Source organism: Setaria viridis, chromosome 7, assembly GCF_005286985.2.
Source record: "Setaria viridis chromosome 7, Setaria_viridis_v4.0, whole genome shotgun sequence".
NCBI classification, from domain to species: domain Eukaryota; kingdom Viridiplantae; phylum Streptophyta; class Magnoliopsida; order Poales; family Poaceae; genus Setaria; species Setaria viridis.
Genome location: NC_048269.2, coordinates 9832285 through 9859676, shown reverse-complemented (window position 1 = coordinate 9859676; position 27392 = coordinate 9832285). Strand labels below are relative to the sequence as shown.

At 40.9% G+C, this 27392-nt stretch overlaps 1 long non-coding RNA gene and 1 pseudogene across 3 annotated transcripts; one reads left to right on the top strand and one right to left on the bottom strand.

Moving 5' to 3' along the window:
• Positions 1–356: 356 nt before the first annotated feature.
• Positions 357–2331, bottom strand: LOC140223414 (uncharacterized; annotated as a pseudogene).
• Positions 2332–23608: 21277 nt separating this feature from the next.
• LOC117864195 (uncharacterized) lies at positions 23609–26907 on the top strand. 3 transcript variants are annotated; one of them, XR_004642359.2, is made up of 7 exons: positions 23609–24143; positions 24236–25186; positions 25285–25346; positions 26046–26158; positions 26242–26292; positions 26374–26447; positions 26661–26907. It is a non-coding gene; the product is annotated as an uncharacterized lncRNA (long non-coding RNA). The 3 variants fall into 3 exon arrangements; XR_004642357.2 differs by having other exon boundaries at positions 26046–26292; XR_004642358.2 differs by having other exon boundaries at positions 23609–24148; positions 26046–26292.
• Positions 26908–27392: the final 485 nt, after the last annotated feature.

Sequence of the window (27392 nt, the reverse complement as noted above, 5' to 3'; positions counted from 1 at the left end):
CATGTGCAATGTAAATGGAAGAAAGATAAAATGTGCTAGCTTATTTACCATAAGAATTATATCTCGAATCATTTTTATTGTTAAAATAGGATACACTTTATTGTAATAATCACGGATTTCAATGTTGGAGTTGTTGACTGCCTTATTCTTTATTTGCATCTTCTGCTTGGAAACATATGGCAAGAACCTAAGCCTATAGATAATATGCAAGTCAGATGTACATGTGCACGGTATTGTGTGCCAACTCCACTGTCACACCCAATTCTAAATCAGGACTAGCTACTTATAAAGTACAACAACAACAATAACATAGCCCTTCAGTCCAAGTAAGTTGAGGTAGACTAGAGTTAAAACCTAACAAGAGCCACAAATCAGAGTTCGGCCCCATGAATAGCTATTTTCCAATCACTCCTTTCCAGGACTAAATCTTTAGGTATATTCCATCTCTTCAAATCTCCTTTTATTGCCTCTTTCCATATCAATTTTGGTCTTCCTCTGCCTCTCTTCAATTACTGTCACACCTTAGGGTTCCACTATGCACCTGTGCCTCCGGAGGCCTTCGTTGGACATGTCCAAACCATCTCAGCTAGTGTTGGATAAGCTTTTCTTCAATTGGTGCTACCCCTAACCTATGACGTGTATCCTCGTTCCGGACTCGATCTCTTCTTGTATGACCAAAAATCTAACGCAACATACACATTTCCACAACACTTATTTGCTGGACATGTCATCTTTTTGTAGGCCAACATTCTGCACCATACAACATTGCAGGTATAATCGCCATCCTATAAAACTTACCTTTTAGCTTCAATTGTACCCTCTTGTCATATAAAATTCCTGATGCTTAGTGCCACTTCATCCACGCCACTTTGATTTTATAACTAACATCCTCATCCATATTCCCATCTCATTGTAGCATTGATCCCAAATATCGAAATGTATCCTTCCTCGGTACTACTTGGCCTTCCAAACTGACATCTCCCTTCTCATGTGTAGTAATGCTAAAGTCACATCTCATATATTCAGTTTTAGTTCTGCTGAGTCTAAAACCTTTTGAGTCTAGGGTCTCCCGCCACAACTCCAGTTTCCTCTTTACTCCTGCTCGACTTTCATCAACTAGCACTACATCATCCGCGAAGAGCATACACAAAGGGATATCCCCTTGAAGGTCCCTTGTTACCTCATCCATCACCAAGAAAAATAGATTAGGGATCAAAGCAGACCCTTGATGCAGTCCTATTCTAATCGGAAAGTCATCTGTGTCACCATTACTTGTTCGGACTCTAGTTACAACATTATTGTACATGTCCTTAATAAGTCCAACATTTTTTCTTGGGACTTTATGTTTGTCCAAAGCCTACCACATAACATTCCTTGGTATTTTGTCATACGCCTTCTCCAAGTCAAGAAAACCATATGTAGGTCCTTCTTCTTCTCCCTATACCACTCCATAACTTGTCTTATTAAGAAAATAGTTTCCATGTTGGCCTTCCAGGCATGAAACCAAATTGGTTCATAGAGACCCATATTATCCTTCTAAAAACGATGCTTGATAACTCTCTCCCATAGCTTCATAGTATGGCTCATCAACTTAATTCCTCGATAATTAGTACACCTTTGAATATCTCCCTTATTCTTGTATATTGGTACCAGTATACTTCTCCTCCACTCTTCCGGCATCTTGTTCAACCGAAAAATATGGTTGAACAACTTGGTTAGACATACTATGGCTATATCCATGAGGCATCTCCATACCTTAATTGGGATACCATCCGGGCCCATCGCCTTACCACTTTTCACCTTTTCAACGCTTCTCTGACCTCAGATTCTTGGATCTTTCGCACAAAGTGCCTGTTGGTGTCATCAAAAAAGTCATCCAACTGCAAGGTTGTGTTCTCATTTTCGCCATTGAATAATTTGTCAAAATACTCTTGCCATCTATGTTTGATCACATCCTCCTTTACCAAGATGTTCTCCATTTCATTCTTAATGCACTTTTACTTGGTTGAAGTCCCTCATCTTTCTCTTGCGAACCTTAGCCATCCTATAGATGTCCTTCTCTCCTTCCTTCATACATAATCGTTGGTAAAGATCCTCATATGTCATACCCTTTGCCACACTTATAGCTCGCTTTGCGATCTTCTTTACCTCCTTGTACTTCTCTATGTTGTCCACACTCCTGTCATGGAACAAGCGCCTATAACATTCTTTCTTCTTCATAATAGTCCTTTGGACTTCCTCATTCCACCACCATGTATCTTTATCTACATCTCTATCCCCCTTGGTCACTCCAAGCACCTCTGAGGCCACCTTCCAAATGCAGTTTGCCATCTTCTCCCACATGTTGTTTGCATCCTCTCCTTCCTTCCAAGGGTCCTATTTGATTACCCTTTCCTTGAAGACCTTTGACATCTCCTCTTTCAGTTTCCACCACTTTGTTCTTGCAATCTTGGCTTGTTTATCCCTACATGCGCGCATCTAAAAACGAGAAAGTCTGGTACTACAAGCTTATGTTGAGAAACAACCCATTCCCCTGGTATCACCTTGCAATCCAAGCATGCTCATCTATCCTCTCTTCTTGTGAGGATAAAGTCAATCTGGCTATAGTGTTGGCCACTACTAAAAGTCACTAAATGGGACCGTCTCTTCCTAAACAAAGTGTTCGCTATCATCAAGTGAAAAGCTACTGCAAAGTCCAAGACTTCCTCTCCCTCATGATTCCTACTACCATACCCAAAACCTCCATGAACCGCCTCGAATCCTGCACTTATTGTACCTACATGCCCTTTAAGATCTCCTCCTATGAAAAGCTTCTCGCTAGAAGATTCAGTTCTAACCAGGCTATCTAGATCTTCCCAGAAAAGTCTCTTAGTAGTCTCATCGTGACCTACTTGGGGGGCATACGTACTAATTACGTTCAGGACCATATCACCAACGACAAGCCTAACTAGGATAATCCTATCCCCATGCCTTCTCATGTCCACCACTCCATCCTTGAGACTCTTGTCAATCAAAACCCCCACTCTATTTCTATATGCAGTTGTCCTTGTGTACAAAAGCTTAAAATTGGTATTGTCCACCTCCTTCACCTTCTGGCCATTCCATTTAGTCTCTTGAACGGATAAGATATTTACACGCCTCCTAGTCTGTACGTCAACGAACTCTCTTAACTTACTTGTAAGAGACCCTACATTACAACTACCTACACGAATCCTAGTTGGTTCAACTAGCTTCCTTGCCCTTCGCACTCGTCGAGAGAGATGTGAAGACCCTTGTTCATTTTTCACTACACCCGGGCACCAATGTAGCACGCCACTAAGGAATTGACGACCCGATCCTTGCTCATTTGACACCATGCCTAGATCGCGACACGGCGCGTCACCAAGGGGGAGAGGACCTGGCCCTTGCCCATTTAACACCATACCCGAGTTCTGATATGGCGCGTCGCGAAGAGGGTTATGCCCTAACAGATTTCTCTTGGGTTTCATCTCCATTAGAATGGCTAGGTTTAACATTAGCTCGCCAAGCTTATCATAACCCTCCTCCTTTACCAGGGCTTGGGACCTGCTATGTTGAGACAACATAGGCGGAGTTGACTAGCTACTTTAGTCAATATAAAAAATAGTGCCAAAATGTAAAAAAGTATTAACTTTATTACATGAATGAAAGTCTTTAAAGGAATAGAATAATAAATTCTTTATTCTAGCAACATAACTCTAACAACTTCAAGGACTCCAACGACACCAAAGACTCCAATAGTTGATTGGGCGAACATGTCTGCCTAGTATTCCACAAAGTCTTCAGGAAACTACTCAAATTGATCTTGGTCTGAGCAACATATAGAGTATGGGTCAGAAAAACAAGTGTAAGTACACTTATGGTCTGAGCAACATATAGAGTATCTGTCAGAAAAACAAGTGTAGGGAAATATATGACATGCAAGGTTTAATTAAGGAAGGTTGGCTAGTTTACAACACTAAGTAATTTTAGTTAGTCAAATTTTGTTAGCAATTAAACTAGAAGTTTATACCCCTTAAACATTAAGCACAAGACACAAATAAATACCATAACTAAATAGATAACGACAATTTATTTCAACTTCATGTACATTAATCATTTAAGGGTCCAGGCAGCTCTTGACTTTGAGCACGATGGTTATAACAATTTCTAGACACTCTGTTTCAGAGTTTGTATAGCTTTATCCACAAGTTATTTTTCCCATGTATTCTAGGTTAGTTACTCCCTTAAACATTTCCAAGGTTAGTCGCTTGGGATTTGAAATGAGGCATTTATAAAGATTACCTAGCTATTGAGGATAGCTCGCTAAGGTTTCATGATGAGACCAATGGATAGACATCCCTAGTGCAACAGGTATCTACCACAGAGTATACTTTTCAAGAGGACCAGACTATACACCATCATTGTCTCCACTTCTTGCCCTTTCAATAAAGCCATCACAAACAAGAGTTCCTAATTAATTAATTAAGACTAGAGCCATGTAGTTCTTGTGGTTGTACTGTTTTCCTAGGTGGTTCCTCTTCATGTTCCAATTAAACATAGTGATCTTGTTGTTAATGTAAGAACATAGCATAGCATAAATAAAACAAGTTTAATATTTTTCAATTAACCCAGTATATTTCAGGTATAGAAACTAAGTAAAAACTATCAAAGAATAAAGTAAACCCAGGTAGACAAAGCATATTCACGTAACTTTGTATCATCCTTGGTTAGGATCCATCAAGTTAGACTCAAGCATGCATGGTGTATGTTTATGAAAGGTTATTAGGACCAAGCCATTACATAGGTATATAAAAGCATGCTAAAGGTATTCAGAAGCTTGATCCTCCACTACAAGAAATCTTTCAGTCTATGATGAAAATTTTATGACACAGTCATTCTCGTCATAAATTTATGACGTTTCTGGCTGAAAATGTCATAAAATTTTAGATCTCAGCAAATTTAGTGACAAGGTTACGGAACGTCATAAAAGTTGCCACCCAAACCAAAAAGAAAACATCACTCGCTATTTCATGGTAGTTTTGTGATGACATAAGGTCTGCGAAAACATCATGTAAGTTTAAGCTGATATATAGGGTGGTAAAATAAAATGAAAAATATGCTCCACCAGTGGGTCAAACCTGCTACTGATCGAATGGGAAGAATTTACCGCAACCGGAGCCCACAAGTAAGGTAAGTTTCATGTGAGTGTGGTAGTTGGCGGTAGAAAAGCCTGCGCTACAGCCAAAAACTAGGGGCCGTGGACATTCTTGAGCTATCCTTACCAGAGATCACATTACCCTCTCCTTGAGCATGAACGTTTATCCCGTTCATCACAAAAATAATGCTCATCCTCTTCGAGATCCGTCATCCATTGTGCCAAGGCTCTACGAGTCGTGCACCCATCTTATGGTGTTCTTTTATAGAAGCTAGAATAAATGGTTGTTCATGCTTCTACTTTATCAAAATATTGCAAATCTTGTGGTTGCACTATGGCGCTATCCTTGCAGCTTGAACTTCGATGATAAATCAACAAATGGTGGTGAAACTGGGAACTACACCACCATTGGTAGGTGAAATGTGAAGGTTCTCCATGGTCGAGCTTGTGACCATAAACAAAGCACTCCCGGTAGATAGCCCGGATTAATTTTTTTTATAAATAATAAAAGCAAGAACATGTTGTTAGGAGAGTATGCACCTTCAGGTATTTTTAGTCGCTAACCATTTTAGGTTGAGATTCAAAAGAACGAGGGTCATGCTATGCCCGAAAACATGGGAGCTGCATCAACAGTACACTTGGTACCCTTTTGTAATGGAACACACTCTGAAGGAAACTCCAACACCACACACTTGATTTTTGATGTCGTGAGACACAAAAGTCCAAGTGTGGGGGGAGACTGGTGAGCACCTTGCAACAGGAACCATCCATACTAGAGATGATGTTAGTTTTGTCTTGCCAAAAAAGAGAATAGAGAAACAATAAGAAAAAAAGAGTGAAAAAATAATAGAAAAAAAAGAAGAGAGATGAAAAAAGAAGAAGAAAGGATGAAAAAATAAAAGACAAGAAGAGAGATGAAAAAAAGAAAAAAAACAAAAATAAAGGAGAAGAAGAGAGCAAGAGAAAGCCAACGATCTCCACATGGATCAAAGGCTGCATTACGAGCATACCTTCAAGCAGTGTGCATTGCACCTTAATAAATATCATTTTGCTGCTTGGCTCCACATATCGTTGCTCTCGCGCGTGCGTGCAAGCCTTGGCTTTGTCTCCATTAGCTCTGCATAACTCCGCTCTAGCAGCTCCCGCACGCATACGAGCAAGAGGAATGCTCCTTTGCCTTTCTAGGCCTTTTGCTGCTCCACTCCGCTTGGCACTTGCTCACATGCACGAGAGGAGACGTACTTTGCGCCTCCAATCCTGCAGCACCATGCCAACGGATCATGCCATCAAGGGCCATGGTTCCTGCACACTAGTCTCATGTGAGACCTAGCCGTTTTGCCTACCCAAGCTAGCATGGTCCAGTGCCTTCCTTCAATGGAGGAGTCATCGACAACCATGAGATACTATAATGCTACTCCAGCAATTCCAAGGCATCAATCCTCACACGCTGCTAGTAAGCTCACTTAGGTATGTGCAAGGTAACCCAAAAGTTCACCAATTATTCTCTTAATTTTATCTCCATGTTAGTATAGCTTGATCATACAAATTCATGCATCCCTTATCTATTTCTATATGCTTTGGTTTGGGTGTTCTCTTGCGGTACATCCACAGACTTTTTAAATTAAGCATGGTGCTTAGGTTAAAATAGCCTTCTTTAATCAAATTAGACATGGTGTCGAGTATGATTAATGAACCATCAGAGTTAATACTTTCATAGGCATTGGATGTATATCTTTTGTGGACTAACCCCTGCAGGGAAGATCTCAAATAGATGGGTAAGTCCTCAAGTTGAATTGACACTGGAGATAAATCAAGTCTCGGAACACACTTCAACAAAAATTGCACGACATGCAAGGGAGGCACAAATCACCTTTCAAAGTGCATTGTGAGTATACTATCAAATGCCTCTTTATTTTTGTTCATGCAATTTTATCTCAGCCTTGTTTCAGTTATGCTAAAAAGATAAAAATTTGGTGAACAATCAAATTTCAAATAAAATATTTTATTATAAAAACCCTTTTGAAAAAAGTCACTCTCGAAAAAAAATGATCTGGGAATTCACACTATGTGAGCTTTGAATCCTATTATCCTTAAGCATGGATGTGAACAACTAACCTTGGGAGCAACAATGAAATCCTTTCAAAACTCTTTAGCATCCCTCGAGTTTTTGTTGTCCACTAAAATTTTGCAGGGAATAATATAACAATCAAGGAGCAATGCACAATAACTCCAACACTTCTACAAACGTTCCTTAGGTCCAACATGGAGAAAGATGCACAAGGACCAAGCAGAACAAATGCAAATCTTTGTTGCACCTATAAAAGCTTAACTCTTGGGAAGATCAGTCAGGTAAGTATCCCAAACCTCATGCGTCCTTTCTCCATGTTTCCACCCTGATAAGTTACCCATCATGCCCAATTTGCCATGATAAAAAGAAAATAAATAAAAATAAATAAAATAATGAAAAATATAAGAAAGAGAAATTTAGGCACTTCAAATACTTCATGCACCTTTATCCAATAAGATTTAGACTTCCCATTGTTTAAAATTGGCAGTCCTTGCTTGTTTCCACCTTTGTTCTTTTTGTTTAATAAAAATAGGTACAAGAATAAGTGTGGGGGAGATATCTTAGGATTTTCAATGCACACACATTCGAGATCTCCAACAAAGGTGTTGCACAGCATCGTCCGCACCAGGACAACGAGGGATAAGATAAGGGCAGCAGGAGGAGTTGGCTGACCCATTGGTTCGGCTAAACCACTACTAGTCCACCTTGGCCCCCATCATCTCCAAAACAATGGTTTGCATAGCACAACCCTCAAACTTCCTAAGTTCTTGAGTTAAAACAAACTTTATCTTGCTTTATAAAATTAAACTCAATGAACCCTGCTATCTCCTCGTGTTGAACATGCCTTTTCTATGGTTGCCTTGAATATTCTTTATTCCTCGCCTATATTCCTATCACTTGTGAACAATTTATCATAGGGAAAGCATGTCATCTAAGTAGTAGATGAATGAGATATGGTATGATGAAAGAAAACTTGCTTCTTCCAACAATGTACTTGGGAATTTTATCTTACAAACAAAAAAATTGCTTGACTCCACAATGATATGATAAATTCTTACCAAAGCCATATGTTGATCTCATTGAAAAGAACCTTATACATATGCTACTTGTTTTTGCATTGAGTTTTGTCAAACTGTTGTGAGCCGTGTGAGAAATTTTTCATACTTTCATGATCAAGATCACGTACAATCCACCTTTATTCGCTGACTTGTACACTAGAAGTTGCGCAAAACCATGCCATCCATCCATCCATTCCATAAAATAATGCTTCACTATGTATGTTGATCTATCTCTCCAGTTATCGTTACAAAAGAGACATGGGCTATCAAAAAAATAGGGACACATGAAGGTCCCAGTAAAGAAAAAAATTGTGGACACATGAAGGTCCATGTATAGAAGAAAAAAAGAAAAAGAAAAAGAAATAAAGAGTTGGACACATGTTCTCAAAGTATTTCAAAAGGGAGAGAGATCATATAAAAAAAGAGTTTCCGTACACCTTGAATCCACTATCCACATATTCACACACATGCACACCTTGATCAGATTGTATGATTTGCTTCTCCTTGGATCCGGTTTTTGGCTTTGCAATATATGTAATACAAGTATGCTTCCTTTTCATCCTCTACCTTGAGCTCCACAAAAAGCCTTATTAGAAGTAGGGAGAAAAGAGGCAATCCAATGTAATGGTAAGGAACCATACACATTGAGTGATCTAAGAGAATCATTTGAGGAGCAAGGCTATGTTTTGATTTGAAAAATTTTCAAAAACCCAAGTTATCTGAGCAGGAGAAGTAAAGGCAAATTAATTCTAATCTATTCTAGTGCTCAACCACCCAAGATGGCATGGTAGACACTTCAAAGTTCACATGTACAGGTGAGGCTTGGAATAACTTATATGCAGGCATCATACCGGACGAGGAGATGTTCCACCTCAGTCCTTCAACCTTTACTCGAGGACGAGCATAGGGCTAAGTGTGGGGGTGTTGTTGACGGTCCTTATTACCAAAATGTGACCGTCAACTCCTATAAAGAATAGTGAAATAACAAACACCAAACTAGAGATAGAGGTTTAATTCTAACTATTTCCACAAGCTTTGGTGAATCACTGTTTACAGGAGATCACATCTGCACATGGGGATAAACGTGCTCAAACACACTCAAGGTGCAAAGAAACACACCCTTGATAAATTAGAGGTAAGCACGCGGATCCATGGGCCCACAAACAGAGAAAAACTAACCAAACTTTGCACCAAACCCTAAATACCCACTTGAGGGCCCACTAGATAGTATCCCGGATGAAAGGCGGTGAGAGGGGTGACCCCGAGGGTTCGGCCGAATCACTCTCGGCTCGTCCGACGTCCATCCTCCACGTGTTGCTCCCTCTGAATCTCCCTATGGCAGTTGCATGGGGTTGGTGTGGAGAAGATGTACCTGGACGCGGGAAGGAGGGAATATGGAGAATATTCCTAGGATCAAGAGGAGGTTCTCCACTCCCCCAAGGCACCTCTCCACTATAAAAGGACCCCTCTCCTCCATTCAGCACAGAACACATCAAGGCACACAAGAGAAGAGATGGACTCCACACTAGAGCTACTTTAGTAGGATAGAATAGGGAGTGAGTGAGGATGTAGTTCGGATGAGGAGTCTCGGGTTTGTCGGTGACCTTCCTCGGCTTGTGCCTTATTGGATACGATCCACTTGAGTAAGTATCCAAGTTCATCTATGGTGGTGAGATCCTTGGTAAGGCTATGTTCTTGTTATTATTCGTTTATGGGTTCATTATTCACTACAAGATTTTGTCACTAGCGCCACGGCACAAAATCATTGCAATACGGGTTGTTTCGTTGCAATAGCGAGCTATTACGACGATTTTGTGCCGTTGCCTTAAAAATGATGTCGTTTCTTAAACTTGCGTTGTAATATGGTATTACAAAGACACAGGAAGGTGTGGCCATAAGGGTGAGTTGTTGCAATGACGTGTGTCGTAGCAATCAGTGGAAACTACAACGCCCATTGTCGTTGCAATTTTTGTAATTGCAACGGTAGGCGTCATTGCTATAGTGGCTATTGCAACGACATTGCGCTGTTGCAAATAAGCGTTAATACAACGCAAGAATGTTGTTGTAATACGAGACTTGTGTTGTTGCAATATGCTAACAGGATATCTCAACGAAATACTAGTCGTTGCTACATGCGTTAACCATATCCCAACGAAATATGTCATCGTGTTACAAATACAGGGTAGCGCAATGAATCATGTGTCGTTGTTATATGCTCAATAGATATCGCAACGATGAGAAAGCGTCGTTATATGCTGACAAGGTATCACAACGAGGTACGTGCCGTCGTTATATGCTTGAACCATATCGCAACGAAATATGTCGTGGTTATATGTGTACAGGGTAGTGCAACACAATATGGGTCGTGGTTATACGCTCAATGGATATCGCAACGACGAGAAAACGTCATTATATGCTTACAAGGTATGACAATGAGGTACGTGCCATCATTATATGCATCAACCATATCACAACGAAATATGTCGTGGTTATATGCGTACAGGGCAGTGCAACACAATACGGGTCGTGGTTATACGCTTATTAATGGAAAATATATCATCATCATATGCTTGTGGGGTAGTGCATATGCTTATTTTTTAATACAATGGAAGATCCAAAACAAAAATTGATGCCACATATATATCATTAATTAAATCAATCCATCATTCACGCACACCATTCATGATAAAACAAAATATTCAACATATGAAAATACTCTTGTCTATTCATCCACATGACTCCCAATAATAAACTATGTAGAACACCTATATTATTCGTACGCATCTATAATCTTGATCACTCCCAGCATTCATGATGATCAACTTTGCTTCAAGATCTGCTTGTAACCTGTAGGCAACCTTATGTCTTATTGCCCTCCATAGCTTCACTGGCCTACTAAAGCGAAGAGAAACAAACAAGTGAAATAAAACTTGTGAAGCTACTTTGTCTTGGAATCAATATGCAGCAATATTGAAAGCACAATTCCAGTTCGTACCTGTTGTTCTTTCTTTTTGCCTGCTCGTGTTTTAGCACCAAATATAAGTTGTTGTGTACTAATGAATCTGGATCCTGCAACAGCTCATGCACCTTTACCATGATTCTCATTGAACAGACTCTTTGCAATGTTGGTAGTTTTAGCATTTTTGGTTGGTGCCAAAGTGCTTTTTTCGGTTGTGACAATGGTGCTTGGAGCATTCTGGATCATAATAAGGTTCTTGGAACATTGTTAGCTGAAATTTAATGCAAAAACCATCATGATTGGAATGCTTGTTCGATGTTTTTACCTGGTTTGATGTTTATTGACTATGCACTACTTGTGTTGCAGCAATGTTTTCCTCAGTGCTCCCAGCTTCATCATCAGTTGTATTATTGTTGGTTTGATGGGTATGCTGCACAATTTAAAAGTGAGCAGGCAAATGGTTAGAGACATATGTATATAAATTCTCAATCACAACCAATTATTGTCGATACCTGGTTCCTTGTTTCTTGGCTGTGCAGTACTTGCCTTGCATCAATGTTATCCTCGGTGGTCCTAGCATCAACTTCGGTTGTATTATTGTTGTTTGCCAAGGTACGCTGCGGATTTTAAAAGAGGGGAGGCTAGATATTAGCGACATTATGCGAATTTAGAACAAACTATATTCTGGTTACCTCTCGCAGTAAAGCCTGACGATAAGATGCGATCATTGTTGCAACTTCCCCCATCAATTCTTATCTAAGTGTGGCTTTAAGTAGTTCTCTCTCTGCTTCCTTTTCAGATTCATGCTTCTACATTTTTTCCTGTAAACTGACGTTCCTGTTCTTCGAGCTTCTCTATTCTCTCCTGAATCATTGGCAACCTTCCATATCTTTTTGTTCGGACTCTCAGTGGTCTCAAGGTCCCAATGATCCTAGTGGGAAAGAAAACTTGTTATGTATGCTACATTCATAATATATGTTTCCAAGAAAATAGAGGGAACAAGACTAATATATAACATTATAATGCAGCATGAGGTGGCCATTGACATACCATTACAGATTCTGTGATATCATCCTTGACATGCTGACACACATCTTTCCAATTTCTAAATCCAATTAATGGAGCCTTCTGCTTTGTAAACAGAACAACCTCATCCATAAAGGTATGTCTATTATCTCCACAAGGACAACGCACATTTTTGAAAAATTTAATTTTTAGTTTCTGTGAGCCAGTCTTTGATCTCTTGGCCACTGCAGCTAGCCCTTTCAAGCATTCTCGGCCCATTTTCTTGTCACCTACTTACAATCAAAAAATAGAAACTTACATCAAGTCGTGCACAGTAAGAGCATAAAAAACTGCAAAAGGTGTGAAGCTTTTAGAACCCATTGTCTGTTTTGGTTTCCTAGCATGTGTTGGCCATTGTGATGGCGTTGTGGCGCTACTACCATTGCTCTCATCATGTACTTCTATAGGCTTTACTTGACCTCTATTATAAGCCACTGAACAAATGAAAAACAAGTGCACTTGGAGGATTGTACAATTTTCATCAAAAATAAGAATTAGTTCAGAGGAAAAAGGATTTACAAATATCTCTCATAAGGCCTTTCTACCTTAACCACTAGAGTATGTTTTTACTGTCTCTTCCCTGTAGTCATCGTTTAGATTTGCAAGTTACCAACACAATCATGTGAGTACATTGTACAGTTATGAACACATGTGCATAGTGTAGTACAAACAACATACATACCATGATCTGTGTCTTGGTCTTGAAGCCAATCTTTGTATTCATCAAGTGATTCATCAGTAATAGTATCATCATCAGCATCAGTAACATCATCAGACTCATTCACCCTTGATCATTTCAGGGGTGTAATGTTGACAGCTCCAACCAATTCTTGTTTTGATAGTATCAACCTTAGTTTCTTTTCTTCAGATGAATCCATGTACTGAAGCATGTGCTCTACATCTTTGGTGTAACCAATTGACTGAATAGATGCATCAGCATTTCCTATTCTCTTCTTGTAGTAGTAGTAGTCCTGCGCACCATATCCAAGTTGAGCTTTGAAATGCCACAAGCTGACAAAGTCTAATTGTGCCCTGTCAATATTATCCTAAACCAGGCGCACATCTTGTCCTTCTGCCCCCAGGCATTTTACCATTACCTACCACATCTCACCTATCAACTCGACTGATCTGTATGTGCACATAGATATCAAACCCCCCGCATCAATGAATGAAGATGTAGTACTACTAGTGCTATGCGAAAAAATAATCAGTAGTAATCAGATCTATGATGTTTAAAAGCGTGCGCTAATGAGGCAGCATCAAATCGATTGTACGCAATTATTGTGCAGAAATTTTCTACCCTAACCCTAGAAGGCGTTAAAGGTGGATGCGAACCTGTAACGTTCATATTCAATATCAGCTTTCTCGACTCTGACCATACTTGGTCGTGTGCTGGGTTCTCCATTGCCGACCATGGAAGGAGTTGCCATGGAAGGAGAAGGAGTCGCCATGGATGGAGTCACTTGGGTAGAGAGGAACCATTAGCCCCCTGACATAGCCGGTGCAGTTTTGGGGGCAAGTGGGGAGGAGGTTGAGATATTTGAGGGTTTAGGAAAAAATAATGGAGGGAACATTGCACTAGTACTAAAAATTTGAGGCACAACCTGGTGAGATGTAGTGGGTCCCACCTGTCGTAGGCACGCGAGAATGTGTGGCAGCGAAAACTTTTCCGGTGGTGAATACGTTTTCTCGGGGTGTCTTCTGTGGGTCCCACCAGTCGGTTTTATCTAAATTTGTGTAGTTATTATTCATGAATGTGGGTTGGAGGATGCATGACTATCTCACCATGTACCTATGATCCCTCAATTGAAATCCAAGGAGAAATGAACGTACCCAAGTGTGGGTTCTTTTTATAGGTGCATCATAACATCTATATGCAGTGAGGTGTAAGGTGTGATTAGACACAAAAGCACATTGCAAAAATACAACTCCATTTGATAGACAAAATCTTGTAGTGACTACAAGTTGAGCCAAATTAACCACAAGCATAGTTCCAGCACTACAAGTTGAGCAAAGCAATCATGGACATCATCAGGCAAAAGCAAAAGAAACACTACAATTAGTTATCGATCCCCATTCTCCTTTCGAACGCAACAATTTCATGGTGTATCCTGCAGTCCTCGTTGCAAAACAGCGCAGCTTGTTCCCAGCCCTTATCCTTGCCGCAGTCGCCTCCAGCGCACGAGAAGTCACCGTGAAATGGTGCCGGTGGAAGCGGATCACCATGCCCACGCCACGTAACTTTGTTGACTAGGTAGGCAGCCTCCTCGTGGCACACCCGGCAGCCATCGTTGCGCAGCTTCTTTGGGCCTGCGCTCTCGCTCACCACCAAACCATCCTCGCATTCGACGCGGCAGATGTACTACATCTTCGCGATGTCGTCGTCCGTGATGCCGCCGTTGTTCCTGTACGTCATCAGGGCATACAGATAGGTCCCCACATCGTGCCCACCCACTGCGACGCGGGAGAGCTCGTGGAGGGATGGCTAGGGGGCAGCCCAGAAATCTACAATCCCTTTGAGGGTGCAGGCCTCTGGGTTCCCCACACCAACCAGTAGAGTGAGGAGGGCGTAGTACCTGTCTGTCTTGTTCCACTGCATATCCTCCCAGTATGTTCTGAGCAAAGCCATGCACTGTCCGATGGATGGGTCACCGCACGCACGGTGCATGACCTTGTAGACTGTCCGTAGCTTGCAGAGGTCATCCATGGGCTGGAAGGAGGTCGCAGCAACGTGGTCGGCGATGTCAGTGAGCACCTCCATAGGGAGGTCTGTGAGCAATCAGCATTGCCTTCCCAACGCCATGAACGTGGAGAGGTGGAGGGTCATGAAATCTAAGGGGGAACGTTGGAAGGGAGCGATGGCGGGCTACAGGTTGAGTTCTTGAAAACCTCTTTTTGCGATATGGCGAGGAGACTGCGGACAGGGGGCCAAGTACAGGAGGAGTTATGGATATTCCCCGGGTATACGAGGAGTTATGGATATTCCCCACTGCCGGTGCCTTGGGAACTACCGAAGAACAAGTGGAGGAGATGAGGAGACGGGGAGATCAGGTGGCGCTGACTTTTCTCGGGTATGGCAGGCGACCGTTGGAACAGGCCCCGCAATAACTTCCCACATCCCATCCCATCTCGTGCCGTCCCGCTGCATAACACAATAACTTCCCACATCCCGTCCCGTAGGCCTAGTACTCAAAGACTTTGTTGACTATGACTGACATTACATGGTGACGCAACAAAATATGCATGACACGCCCCGAGATGGTAGATGGTGGACATGACACATTAGTCTTAATTATGAAGATAGCTTTCGCATGCTTTCGTACATAGCATGAAACCATCTACGTCTCGGTATCAATCCCCTTGCCCCTCAATATTCTTTTCGAGTTTCCCTAGGTAAAGGGCGGCTCTTCGTGGGGAAGTGGCGCGACCAAGCTATGGACCGGGTAAACGACATAGATCAAACACGATGCTAGGACATAGATAAGTGTATCTTGGTGTCATGAACACAAACCTTGGTAAAGATGTCACGCTGCAAAAAGAACAAGTATCTCAATGGTTTGTGCGATAAATAATGTCCTTGAGGAGATCGATTACCAATTTGCACAAAAACATTATCTTTTAGCTCCCACATGAAATCACCTCAAGGCAAAGAAGGTGTGACATTGAACATGATACACCTATATGATATGCCATATATATGATACACCTATATGATACACATTCGACCATAAAAGATTCCAACTTGCCTATTCATAAGCCCCTGGTACATTGGACACATTAGAAAAAGTTCCATTCATTGTAGAGTAAGTATATAGTGAAGCAAATGACAAAATGTTAATACAAGGGGTCAGGTAACACAGTGTAAATAAAACCACGTTAAAGGGAAAAGTTGTCCGAGAAATTGGACAAAAGAATCAATGGATTTGGACAACAAATGCGAAATCTAAACATGTTTAATGTTTTCACAATGAATCAAAATAAAAAAAGAAGAACACCATGAACCGAACTAGAGTAGCATATGAACCCGGCACCGACAAGTGGGTCCCGCATGTCAGTCACACACCGGTCCAAAACTATGTATAACAAGGTTGAAAAGCTAGAAGTGAAACACAACAACTAGTAACTCAATGGTGTCTGCGACATTAATATAAATCAACGATCCAACTTCGATCCCTACCCTCCACCCTTTTTCCATTTTTTCATTTTTGCCAAATTGGGTTGGTGCCGGCATGCAGCCATTTACCGCCTAATAACCCGCCCATTATGCGAACAAATCGAATCTTAACCTCCCCACTTCCTCATTATCCTCCCTATCTCCTCCAATCCTTTCCTTTCCCTCCTCCAACTTGGTTGCCGAAAGCGCGCCCGAGGAATACGCTTCCTCATCAGCGCGCTGTGGCGGAACCACCCAAATTAACTCAGCTAAAGCACATTTCAGTCGCCTAACACGTGATCATGTACTTTAATCAAGTTAATTCGGTGGTCCGTCAAGAAAGCATAGCTCACATGAAGGTGAGTGGTTCCAGAGATTACAATAGACCATCCAGATTAGACAAGTGCATCAAGATTATTACAACATCGAGTTCAAAATTCAAACATAGTTGCAGGGTTCAAAAAGCAAAAATAAATAAGCGGAAGCTAACGTCATTGCTGGACATCATGACGAAGCCGATCATGACATCAATGATCCCGATCCTCGCCGTCTGAGGAGGGATCCCACTCGACCGTCCAACTAGGAGGAAGTTGGGGAGGCCAAGTGCCACTTGCAGCGAGCTCAGGGGCATCCACATCACCTAAAAAGATGTGCCACAACAAGGCTGAGCGACTACGCTCAACAAGACTTAACCGACCGGTGGTACTACTCCACCAACACCTAGACACGCAAGCTTTTTGGCTCTAGGGTTTTGTTTTTGCCAAAAGCGACTAGCGTAGGTCCTTACTTTCAACATTTTATCCACAAGTTCTATTGTTGTTTTACCAATCTAAGTTAGCAACTATACTAAACCAAGTATAGTTTCCAAGCAATTAATATAGGTAACAAAATTTGATCATCATCATCTTGCATTCTTACTCAGTGTAGCATAGTGATCAAGTAATACCAAACTGCGAGAGGCAGACGAATCGATTCGAATTTCTTAACCATGCATTGCGAACCTAATCTCACAACATCCGTGCACCGCGAAGGGTCGCTTCATTTGTCAGCCGTCCCCATCAATTCTCAGACCCATGTCGGGCCTACTTCCCTTGGTACAAGGCTCCATAGACCTGGCCTCTACCATTCTATGACCGCACTTGTCACCACATGATGCACCAGGGGAAAACTCGGTTTCCAGAGACAGTGGAACGATCCGCTCACGTCCCGGTTCAATCAGATACTAGGCTTCCCCTACCCATTCTAGGTATGAGATTAGTACTTTCAAACACTTAATCACGAACACTATCACATCTCAACCTTAGTCCAATTTCATGTAGATAGATGCGGCAAACCACCAAGTACCGAACATAAGCCCGGCCTCATCCATCGTTCTTATAGTTGCAACATAAGTAAAGCAATCAACTCCTGTAACTCGCGAGTGACAGGAAATCACTCGACTTTTACCGAGTCCTATTAAGCATTGCAACTACTCGACCTATCATACTAGTGTTCAGATCAAAGGGCACTAATTCATGCATCTACGGTTTCAATCAATTCCTAAAAACATAAATGCACAATCAAGCAACCAAATATATTGTAAGTAGTAAAGGTAGGAATTTATGCTCTGGGGCTTGCCTGGAATAAAACACTAGGTTAGTGTTTGTTAGACGACACTCGCTTGGCAAGCATCTTCCATCTCGGCAGTTGCGTAGTCCTTCCATCTTCGGGATAGCTCCACCATACACCGTCTCCAGGTTCGGTTCCATCATCACGTCCTTCACGTGGTTTAACTAGCGTATCTAGATGAGATGCAAGATGCAACTGCATGAATACGGAGAATGGTAACATGAGATGCATTACATAAAAGCATTCAGGAAAAGCACAAGGTTACACCACAAGAGATAAGCACTTAGAAAGCAAGTTATTTAACTAACTATCACTCAAGTCTCCATAGAGATAGCAAACATAACAAGCATGGCACACTAGTTAACTCAAGTCAAGCTATTGCAAGCATTTAACAATAAAGAGCTAATTAAGCATAGCATCATACAAGAACTAGGGTGATGGTGCTTATCAACATGGCGTACATAAGTGCATCACATAACCAGCAAGTTGAAGGTGATCAAAGTATATTACATTTATTTTTAAACCACTCATACACAAGCAAGTCACACACCAGCATCACTAACACTACAAGGATTTGACCCTTTTAGCACCACTTGTTTTCACAACACCACACATTTGGTTGCTATATTTGGTTCTATAGCAACCAACGGCATAATTGGTAGCGATATATGGGCCTTATGGCTACCAGAATTGTGTGTTGCGTTAGTAATAAGCTCTATTGCAAGAGGGAGGCGCTAATGCTACGGTGGAAAAGGTGGTTGCGAGTATGGGTTCCTATTGCCATGACTAGTGTTGAGTTGTGATAATATTGATTTTGTGTTGCGATATCTAGGCATTGTTGCCACCATTGTAAAGTTGGTTGCAAGTAGCTACGCATATGGCCACGATGTAATTTTGTCATCTCAATCTTGACCTGCGTTGCAATAGCTGTTGCTATATTGCATCCAAAAATGGATTAGTTGCAAGTAGTTGTGAATATAGCCACGATGAAACTGTGTTGCTTTAATTTTACCCTGCATTGCAAATGATCTTATTATATTGCATCGAAAAAAGTTATTTGTTGCATCCCTTGAGAATCTATTGCCACCAACATCATATGTGGCTACATTTGAGTACACACAAGGTGATATTGCGATATTTCTATGTGTGGCAATAGATAAGTTTCTAGGTGGGCCTTTCTGTTGGTTAAATTGAAATTAGCATTAAAATTACCCAAGCTGGACTTAACACATATGTAATTTGGCCCATGCGGCAGGTCTTTCTTTCGCGAGGGATCAGACCTAAACCTGATCGATCCAGCCCCTAGCCCTCACGCCGTGTCGCCGCCTCTTCTTCTTCACGCGACGTTCGCCATTTTTTTGAGAAAAAGAGTGCTTGGTATGTTTGTTGATCCCACTGCCACTTGTCAAGTGGATCCCACACGTCATATTTCTCTCTCTCTATTTTCCCTTTATGTTTTTTACTTACCAGCCTCTATTTTGATATTTTAGTGGGCCCTGCTGCCACTTTGTCAAGTGGATCCCACACATTATATTTTTTCTCTCTTCGTTTTTCTTTCTTTTCTTTCCTTACCGGCCTCCATCAGCACCTTTTTTTTCTTTCCTTACCGGCCTCCATCAGCACTGAGTAGGAATTAGGCTTGCATCATCCGAATTGGGTCACATTCCTTTAGTTTAGTAGCCGGCATCATCCATATTGGGCCATAGCCCGTTTGCGGGGCCTTCACAACACTGGTGCTCATGTAGCAGCAAAATAGAACAAAAAATTTGCGAGCTTTCATCCTCGAACCTGCAACCTATGCTTACCATTGGACTAGTGCTTCAGTACTATATGTATACTCTAGTCACTTGATTATACATAAAGAGTTCTGGGACTATACTGATGAAGTTGTATGCATGCAGCCAAATTATTCCTGGTATAAGAGACAATATTTCATTGAGCTATTTATGAATTTTAGAGAAAATAATGTTCATGCAAGTGAAAATTTGAGAATAAGAACAGCCACATGATGCTGTATTTGCAACTGAGAGACAAAACATACAGACAATATAAGTTCACAATTTTGGACTTGTATTCACAATCCTGACAATTTTTGTTGACAGTGAAACACCAAGTATTTGCATTCCATCCATCATATCGAGATAGCCCTGTACATCAATCCACTTCATTACAATTGAAAGAATGCCCCACAACAGAAGAGCTAAATTGATGCATCCCAGTGTACATCAATCTACTTCATTATAATCAAAAGAATGCCCCACAACACAAGAGCTAAATTGATGCATCCCAAAACAACACAGGAACAATTTTCTTCTTGGATCTCTGTTACACAAGAGCTAAATTGATGCATCCCAAAACAACACAGGAACAATTTTGTTCTTGGATCTCTGTTCATCTGTATCAGCTCCTCCATCTGTTCCGTTCCCAACTTTATATGATCAGTTTTATCCCACAGGTCAGGGACGACATACAAAAGTGAGGCCGAACCCAGCAACCCTCCCTTATCCTGGCACCTGCAGTACAAGCAACAATGTTAGTCAATTTACTGAATTTTAAAATGGACATAGGAATTCTTCCTGCTAGACAGAACTACATTTAGCCATTTAGGTACGCGACATTATGAGGAAGTGGTACTCTGTGTTTTCTCATTGTTCGAGTGTAATCTATCTGGTGTTGCAACCGAAGGTGAAACAATCCAATCAAAATAAAGGTCAAAAGATAGCATGCTTCATTAGCAAAATGACTGGCTATCCCTACATCTTTCCTTAATGATTTGTCAGCTTAGAGACGTCACAGTCAAGGTATAAACCAGAATCGTGGTTAGCCTAGCTGGTATGCTCCAAAGGAAAAAAAAAATATTCGGCACCAGTCTGACTGAACCAGCCACCTAAAACATAAGGCCCTTCTTTGGCATAGTGGGTCCTAAATTTATGGAAGAAGGTCAAAGGAAGTCACCTTACCTCTGTTGCCTAATCACCATTCTACTACTATCCACAAGCTTGTAAAAAAGGAAGCAGAAGGTTATGACTAATCCTAGTCAACTTTCAGTGATGGCACACAGAGAATAAGTCTACCAGTTAATTTTGATCAACAATAAAAAATCAGTTCAAAGACAGAGTTGAATTAAAAGGAGGAAGGAAAGTAAACCCCATTGATGCAAAGGAAATCATATATAGATAGTGCCTATTCCATTTCAGATTATGAATCATGAAGCAAGGTCTACCCTCAAGTTGAGATCGATTTTTAAAATTAAAATATGTAAATGTACCTGATGTCAATCGAATGAGCCTTCCACTTGCCCTTGTAGTCGTTGAGGTAGACGTTGAGCTCTCTGCCTGCGGCTCTGAAAGCTTGAGCTAGTAAAAAGGGAAAGCTGATTATATGTTCAGAGTTCATAAAAATCTATTGATCTCAACAATACTTTACTATGATTAGTATTTCTAAGAATTAACTGAAGTCAATACAACCTATGAAGTTAGGCAAATAGTGATTCTTGAAGTATGCAGGAAAAAATTAGTGACGCTTCCTGGTGATAAAGGGGGGAGGCACCACCTCCCCCTCCTTGGAGCTCGAGCTGCTCCAGCACTCGGTCGAGCCCTCCTCCTCCTCGGGTCCTTGCTGCATCAAGCTGCAAGGCACCCGGGACTACAAAATAAATCTGTTGGAATAGGAAAATAAAATAGGTATGTTAGAATAGGCATCAAAATACTGATCAAGCATATTTTATTTTCAAGGCAAAGTGGCAAACATCACTTCCAGTAATAAAAACAGTACAAATTAAGGATCATAAACCTTTGCTCTTATCGAAAGTCTTAACTTATTTAATATAGCTGTAGCTGGCAATATGGTGAAAACATGTAGTTTCTCTCTACATCCTTCTCATATTTAGTAAGCCCATTATTATATTCATTTCCAACAACAGGTCTAAAATGAAATTTACGATTCTAGAAACATGTGAACCTGATCTAACCTGTAACTGAATACTGCAATGGGAAATGATGAAAGAACTTGTAGATACTGACTACTACATGCAAAATTTAATGGTCTGGCAGAAAAATTATTTCAAGACTCATGTACCACAAAAATGAAATCACACAACAGAAATAATAGTGATCTGAGGTATTGAAGAATCTGGTTACTGTCATGTTTCAGATCCCAAATAATTTTGACATTACCTTTTCTTCTTGAAGTTATCTCCACTTTTCCATCCACTCCATGCCTTCATGCATGCCTGACAGAATAAAGAGAAAAAACCATTACACATAACAAACCAAGAGATGTACATATGAGTAATAGAAGATGATAGAGGAAAACCAAAACAAAGAAAATCACCTGGAAGCTGACAGGGAGCATTTGAGTCCATGAGTACAAAACATTCACAGAGACAAGAATTTTCAACACCGTGCCTTCCATAGGAATGATACATCAGGAACTTGAAACAAACGTGCTCTATCATGACGCCGACTCGTTAAGACACTCTATATTGATTGTATGTACATTATAAAACTATAAAATTATCAAACATATGTTGATTTGGCCTACATATGTGTGCATCAACTCCATATGACTCATACCTCATAAACATGTACACACCACTAATAACAACATATATATATTTTTTGCAATTTTTTCTATCCTATTAGATGCACATGCAATTCAATTTGGAATTAATTTTGATAACCATGTAGAAATTTAATTAACATATAGAAAATAGTAGATTAGTTCCTAGAAGGCAACTTATCCGTAATCTATTACATATAAAAAATGATTTTGGTGCATATAAGATATTTATATGTGTGTTACTTCACAATGGTGGAATAATAGAAGGAAAAAAGGAAAAAGAAAAATATTAAGAAATAAAAAGGGTTCATAATTTAGTTAAACGGGCCGAGGGATGTTCTCTGACGATGGCGATGGCATCAAGCCAGCTCCCTGATGGCAGCAAAGCACGAGATGGGGTCACCTCCCTCGACGGCCTCCTAGCGGCACAACGTATAGAATTTGTTTATAGAGAAAATGAGGTGATCTCTTGTTAGACGATGCTTATCTGAATAAATCAGATCAAAAATCTGTAATGATCATTCCATATCACACAAGAATCTTAACTGCAGAATGATGTAACGTGGAAATGCACTAACATCTCCATTAAAGCTCCGTTTGGTAGGGTTTGTCAAAGTGTTTCTCCACTAGCTTTTGGTGAAGCCCTACAAGGGATAATTTCAAAACGGCTCCATCACCGAAGCCGGGAAGAAGTCGCAAAACGTCTTACGTTAGAGAGAAGAAGAAAAAAAAGTGACTTCACTAGCTTCTCCTCTCTCCAAGCATTAAGTGATCATAAAATATGCATATTGCTATTGAGAAGCCATTTTACCAAACATTTTACAAAACAGATTTAACTCACAGAAACCACTCAAAAAAAAGCTAGAGCCGAAGTCGTTTTGGAAGGAGCCGAGGCTGTACTAAACAAGGCTAAAAAAACAAATCTCCACTTCTTTTTGACCTTCCGAACGCTCCCCTCAGCCCCGCTCTCTTCTCCATCGTCCATTTTCTTTGAGCCGCCCTACGCGCCTCCCGATCCGCCGCCACCACCTTCCCACCGCGGATCCACCGGCCGCTTCCGCCGCGGCCTCCGCTCAGCCCAGGCCTCTCCCTCGGCGGCCGCTTCGGCACCGAGGCCAAGCGCCAGTGCCTATCGCGCTCCTCATACATCGCCTCCATCTACTCCGTCTCCTCCCTCGACGGGGAAGCCGACGCCGACCTGTCCCCGGCTGCGTTGCTCCCGTTGCTGCGCACCAGCTCGCTGCTAACCGGCAGGGACGATGCACCCGAACAAGCCCGAGATGGGGGCAGCGCGCAGCGGCTGCAGTCCTGCAGCACGCACAGCGCTAGATCCATCCACGAAGAACTTCTAGGGCAGCACGGCGTGCGCCCGGTACCCGTGCCCACCATCGCGGCTGAAGCCCGACACATTGGGTCGAGCAGGGAGGAGGAGGCGGCAGCAGCTTGTGCCGCCGTAGTCTGGGAGCTCGGCGTCGCTCGGCCACTCGAGTCGAGCGTGGTGTGGTGGTCAGCTCCAGGTCAAGTACCTCCTACTACTCTTTCACGCATCAAATCTATCTTCTCCTTCCTTTCTCTGATTTCCCTCTGATTGAATTGATTCCCGATCTAGGGTTTCGTCCATGGGAGCTGCTGCTGCGCTGCACGGCACTGCTGTCAATCCCTTGCATCAATTGTTGTATTTGGACTCAGATAAGTTCACTAATCAACCCCAAGTCCTTGTTCTTCCCAGTTTTCAGTATCTACCATTGCTCTGTTGTGCTTCAGTTTTTGATGCTTCACTGAAATTTAGGGTTCCCTACTTGAATTGATGTGTGGTATAGCTAATCTGGTGCATTTATTTTGTGGATCAATTCCCTTGATTACTTGCTGGTAGAGTTACTACATACGGAAAAAAGAACTTCCTCTGGTCATGAAAGTTTTCTCAATCAGTTTTCCTGAAATGAAGCCCCAGCAACCAATTTGTTAATTGATTTGCTGTCGGAACCCATCCAATACTGACTCTCGATGTTATGAAACAGTTGGATTCCTGAATAATTATGCTGAACTAAATTTCTTTGATTTATTTCCAATGGTTACTTTGTCAGTTGTGACACGAGAAGCCAGTTCATGAATCTGCGCTTGCCGTGCTTTAAATACCTGTGTTGGTGAATCTGTGCTTGCCGTGCTTTAAATACCTGTGTTGGTGTAGTGAATAATTAGCACCTGTTTTAGGACATTTCGTTACGACTAGCACCTGTTGGAGGGCAATTATCTTGCTATCCTCTTTCATTTCCATTGAGAGGTGATTCAGCTCTATGAACCCCTTTTCAATCCTTGATTCTTCCCAAGAGCTAAATTGATAGGTCAAATATCTTAATTTTTATAATGCAGTCTGGTGGAGAGACCAAGTCCATAAATTATCTCTGAGAGCTGCTTTTCTTCCCTGTTCATCTCCAGCTCTTCCACTGAGAATTGTCTCATAGAAAGTACATATAAAGGGAAGGGGCAAAATATGACAGAGCTTACGACTTATGTAGTAGAATAATCTAAATCATGGTCCTTGCTTCTAAGCCATCTCTAGGTATTAATCCAATGCTAAATTTAAAACTTTGATTGAAGTCCTCAGTCTAATTATTTAATTTCACTCTACTAAATCATTTATTAAAATATTTTGTTTAGGGAATACGTTTTATTTTCTTCTGTTATGGCAACTCTTGGCATTCATATCATTGGTGTCTGATGTAAGTCTCTCCCTCCATTCTCTGGCATTCATTTAACATTTCCTAGCTTTCTGTTGCCCAACAAAATTTATTTCCAGTTTCCTTCTAATTAGAAATTTCTCTTAGGTTTTCATTTTTTCTGAGATGCAATTTAATGTTAGTTGTCTGAACTCTTGTAATCAATAACAACCAATAAAGCCATCAATGTATGCAATTGAGATGGCTTATTTGTATCCTTCACTCACAGCTAAATTATCTTTTGCAAGTAAGCACTCATGTTTTGTTCAGTAGTAAATTTATTCTTCTTTCTTCTCATGCTTAATTCCATGACACCCACAAAATAGCCTCCAAAGAAGGCAGGGATGATTTCCCTTTCTAAATTAAAATGGCTTCTTCCATTTCATTCACTGTGACATCATGGCTGACTGGCTGTGTTGCAAAACCACACATTTTTTTTTCCAAGGATGATTGGAAGCTCTTTGTTGTGGAGAGTATGCAGTTATCCTTCTCAAAGCTGATGGCTTATTGTTCAAACATGTATGCTTCATAGGTTCATTCCTAAATTCCTGATCGGATAGTCTATATCTTGTTCTTGCGAAATCTGGTCCTGTAATGTTATGCACAAATTAGGTTACTTGAAATTTTCACTGTTTCAGCCAAAATACTTTGAATGGTATGCGAAAGGATGATGCTTTAACTTTCTTTTTTTTCTCATTTCAGAATACTGGGAGAAAACAACTGCAAAAGACCATCAAGGATTCACCAGCAAAGCTCAGCAAGCTTATTGACTCGAAAATGATGATGCCAGCATAGTAGTGAAAGCAGGAGATGCTGTACTGTTGAAGTCCTAAACTATTTCTTGGAGTCTTACCATCTCCAATTCCAATTATTTCTAATTTTCTACACTCCTTGGCAGAATGATGCTCATCTGCCTTGTCCTCTTCCCTTCCCTCACTGCAAATTCATGGTATTTGCATCAGAATATTTTTAGTAGTCAATCAAACCTTTTCCTGAGAGTTCATGTTCTTATCATTACTATTTGTTGTAGGTCATGCCATCCTTTTCGAGCATTAGGGTTGAAGGCTTGAAGCTGGACGATTGCAAATGGAGCAGAAGTGTCAGGTTGTAAACTAACTTAGCAAGTGTCCGCTTGAAGCTGGACGGTATATGATATTATTGCAGGGTGCTCCTTAATTTACTTTATATCTTTACTATATAACTATGATATATATCACTATGATCATCTAGTTTGCATGTGTTTAGTTATTCCATGCACTTAATCACCAAGGTTCCTATATTAAATTAATAAATTCTATGTGTTTTTATGAATTGCAGGAAAGCGTGGATAGCCAAAATATTTAGAGAAAGCTTTATGTCTATATGCTGGTGATGGACAGCTAGAAGAATGAAGAATTACAAAAAAGTTTATTGGTGACTGATTTAGAGAAAGCATTTTCCATCTATTACCACCAACATGATTTGCCATAAACAATGATTTGTTGCATTACCTTTTATTGCCACCAGCAAGTGAACGTTGCAATTGTGATTCTTGCAAGTATGATTCTAACCACCAAATTTATTACGTTGCAATATTTATTTGATGCAATGGAGCATATTGCATGGCAATATGACCATATTCCCATGTTACTAGGGAGTGACAATAAAACTATTTTGTGACAAATTCGTTCGTGGCAGTATAGTCCTATTGCAGCCACGTGTTTCGTTGCAACTGTAACTCACGCAACCATTCTACTTGTCGCAATATTCATGCTTGCAACCATAACGCAATCCGCGATTGCGTTAGTTTTTTTATATGCATTGCAAAATCACCATATTGCAACACCATATCCAAAAGGATGCAAGAACCTATTGCACCATTCCAAATGCAACCACATGTCAACGACCATACATAAATGCAATTGATCCATATTGCAACCAAAATAGCCATATTGCAACCCAATATAAGCGTCATGACAGGGCTGGATCCTAGTAGTGTAAGGTTATAGTAAGCTATGCAGCAAGGTTATTTTGTAGCAACATGTATACATGATCATTTATTAGTTAGGT